The 3,690-nt window shown below is 40.4% G+C and overlaps 1 non-coding gene across 1 annotated transcript; it reads right to left on the bottom strand.

The window, feature by feature from the left end:
• Positions 1-815: 815 nt before the first annotated feature.
• On the bottom strand, positions 816-888 carry TRNAC-ACA (transfer RNA cysteine (anticodon ACA)). Its single transcript has one exon. It is a non-coding gene; the product is annotated as a tRNA-Cys (tRNA).
• Positions 889-3,690: the final 2,802 nt, after the last annotated feature.

The following is a 3,690-nucleotide window of genomic DNA, read 5'->3' as shown; positions in this document are numbered from 1 at the left end:
ATTGGCATGGGTTCTTTACCACTAGTGCCACCTAGGAAGCCCATATAATATATGTAACAGGTCTAACTTGAATAACGACCCTCACAATAATACCAATTTTCCAAAGAACTGAGTATGTAGTATTTATCTCACTGAAAAAGAGGGACAAAACTGGGTCATCTGTCAGCTGAAACTTTGTACTCTATTTTTTTTTTTTTTTCCTGTTCTTACTATTGCCAGAAGGAACTGTCAAAAACAGCAGTTTTCTATCTCACCAGGAAATGGCTTCAGTTCTGTTTTCCCAGAAACCCTGTTCCCAGGTGATTTCACCTAGATTCTAATGTCTTGTAGCTGTGGGATTGTAGAGTTAAAAGGGACACTGAAGATCTTTGAGATAGGAAGCTCTTAACCCTTCATGGATTCATCTGAGAACGTATTGAATGGTGTTTGAGCAAACTTCAGGAGATAGTGAAGGACAGAGGAGCCTGGTGTGCTGCAGTCTATGAGGTCACAAAGAGTCAGACGTGACTTAGCAACTGAAAAACAAAAGGAAACAGATCTTTACCCCCAGAAAACTGTACCTACACCCATTATTTTGCATATACCTCTTACATAGAGGTCAGCCCCCAAAGGCTATAAATCCCCAATTAAGCAAACCAAATCTAGCAATCTAATCCAACCCACCATCTTATTAAGGAGTGAGTGAGTGAGTGAAATCACTCAGTCGTGTCCAACTCTTTGCAACCCCATGGACTGTAGCCTACCAGGCTCCTCTGTCCATGGGATTTTCCAGGCAAGAATACTCGACTGGGTTGCCATTTCCTTCTCCAGGAGATCTTCCTGACACAGGAATTGAACCTGGGTCTCCTGCATTGTAGGCAGACGCTTTACCATCTGAGCCACCAGGGAAGCTAGCAAATTTATGCCACTTTCTTGTTCCCATTCACTTTCTTCCTATCACATGGTGTGACTTCCCAAAGAGAACTCCAACAACATGAGCACCTTGAATGGGCAATGGACATTTCAAGACTAAAAGCTCAATTATAAATATAAAATTGTAGTTTAAAATTATAGATCATACCTAAAGCAAATCACTAAAATGAAGCCATCATAATAACACACCAATTATCAAACATATCAGGCAAATGTTTGATAAAGATAAAATGTTTTCTGTGAAGAAAGCTGAACACCGAAGAACGGATGCTCTTGAACTGTGGTGTTGGAGAAGACTCTTGAGAGTCCCTAGGACTGCAAGGAGGTCCAACCAGTCCATCCTAAAGGAGATCAGTCCTGAATATTCATTGAAAGGACTGATGCTGAAGCTGAAACTCCAATCCTTTGGCCACCTGATGCAAAGAACTGACTCACTGGAAAAGACCCTGATGCTGGGAAAGATTGAAGGCAGGAGGAGAAGGGGATGACAGAGGATGAGATGGTTGGATGGCATCACCAACTCGATGGACATGAGTTTGAGCAAGCTCCGGGAGTTGGCGATGGACAGGGAAGCCTGCCATGCTGCCGTCCATGGGTCGCAAAGAATCGGACACGACTGAGCAACTGAACTGAACAGATACCAGGCAAACTTCTAAATATAATACTGCATTAACCTTCATCATTAACCTATGGCGGGGGGGGGGGTGTAGGGGGCAGGGGGGCAGGTGTGCAGTCGTCATGCTTCTTGTACAGAGAGGCTGAGTGACTTGCCCAAGGTCACACAGGCTGTAAGTAACAGAGCCAGGGCTGGACCATAGAATCTGGAACCAGAGCCTGTGCTCATAAACACAACACTGCCCAGACACAAGCTAAATTAGCAAAACAAACATAAATTGTATACAGGATTTTTTTTTAGCAAAGTATACTTTTATTCCTGTCAAGAATCTACAGGGATGCAATTTAAGTAAAGCATGTTCCACAGGTCGCATTAATGAGTAGTTAAGAAAGGTTTGCAATTAGCCAATCAATTTTTTTATATCTAAATCCATACTCTTCAAGGATTTCAAATTACTTGCAAGTGTTCTCTCAAGCATTTTAAACATTTCTTTCTATAATCTCATTTACACCATTCATTTGTAAAACTTAAAATGAAATTGTTTTACTTAAGTTTTCACTTCGCCATTATTTGTAACTAAATGGAAAAGAATCAGAATTTGCCATTTTTTTTAAGAGCAGAAAAGGATCTTACAGATCATTTAGTCTGACCCATTCATTTTATAGTGAGGAAACAGAGCCTAGATTAAAAGTGATTTTTATAAAGATTTCACAGCACGCTGTTAAAAAATCAGGACTAAAACTCAGTTCTGCTTTTCTACAGCCGACCAGGGTCCAATTCCATGCCCTACTACAGCTGTCTGAGCTTTGAAATCTTCCAGAAGATTATTTCATTCTTTTTAAATGAAAAACAAAACCAAGTAACAGTAGAATTATTTTTTAAGAAGTTGAAATTGCATCATATTTGAGTGGCAAATTAACAAGCAATAAAAATATACTGGCTTTTACTTTTGTTATGATATATGAGGCACGGTTTTTCTTAAACCTTAGTTACAGCATCAACCCTCTTTCCTCAGAACTTCAAATGATAATTCAAAGCATTGCCTCAAATAAAATTTAAAAACAACAGTAATGCAAACATTTGCCAGCAAACTATGAAGTCTTGAAACCAAAGATTGAAAATCAGAACCAGAGCAGAAGGAAACCAAGCCTCCACAAGGCACTGCTTCTCTGATGCTCTGACCAACCTGCCCAGAACTTAAAGCCCTGAATGTCCAAAGCCAGTCAGTCCCAAGCAGGCAGAAAGGAAACGAACATGCCTCAGGGTCAGGGGACCAAAACGGAGTGCCAGACACCCTGCAAACAAGCAGCGCCTCCATCCACTCCCTCATTCCAGCATCCCACTGGAAGCAAAGATTATTATTCCTGCTTCTCAGGTGATCACACTGAGGTTCAGAGACTAAGGAACAGACTTAAATCTCATGTGTAGTTCAATGAAGCAAGAACTGGGTGTGGAGCCTAGATTTGTTGATTTCAGCATGGGAGCTGTTTTCTAAAAATACCACCTTGCTATTACAGGCAATTGTGGGCCTTCCAGTGGGTACAACTGGTTCAAGCTTAAAAAAAAATATCTTTCAATCTAAATATAAGTAAAAGTTGAAATATATAAGTAAGTAAAATAAAAATATAAATAAAGCTATTATGAGTTTTACCTCTAAAATGACAGCTTGTGTACTAAGTATAAAATCTGGAAGATGCCTGGTAAATAGTTACAGAAAATGGAATGAAGAGGAGGAAGGGAAGAAGGGTGAGAGGGAGGAAAACACTCAAAACTAAGTGCGAGAGTGCTGTAGATCACCGGGAGCTCAGTTCTGTGTTCTGTGATGACCTCGAGGGTGGGATACAGGGTGCGAGAGAGGTCTAAGAGAGGGGATAATATGTATACATATAGCTGATTTACTTTGTTGTACAGCAGAAACTAATACAATATTGTAAAGCAATTACACTCCAATAATAAAAATAAATAAACAAATATTTTTAAAAACCAAGTAGTCTCAACCCTTGTTATTCAGAGTGTGGTTCAGGACCCAGCAGCAAGGAAGCTTGTTAGAAATGCAGACTCTCAGGCCCCATTCGGATTGCTGAATCAGAACCCGACTTCCACTGAATCCCCCAGGTGACGTGCATACACGTAAAAGTGTGAGAAGGGAGGCTTAGACTAAG

This window comes from Bos javanicus, chromosome 11 (genome assembly GCF_032452875.1).
Source record: "Bos javanicus breed banteng chromosome 11, ARS-OSU_banteng_1.0, whole genome shotgun sequence".
NCBI lineage: Eukaryota > Metazoa > Chordata > Mammalia > Artiodactyla > Bovidae > Bos > Bos javanicus.
The sequence above is the reverse complement of the archived record's forward strand: the minus strand, read 5'-3'. Positions and strand labels throughout refer to the sequence as shown.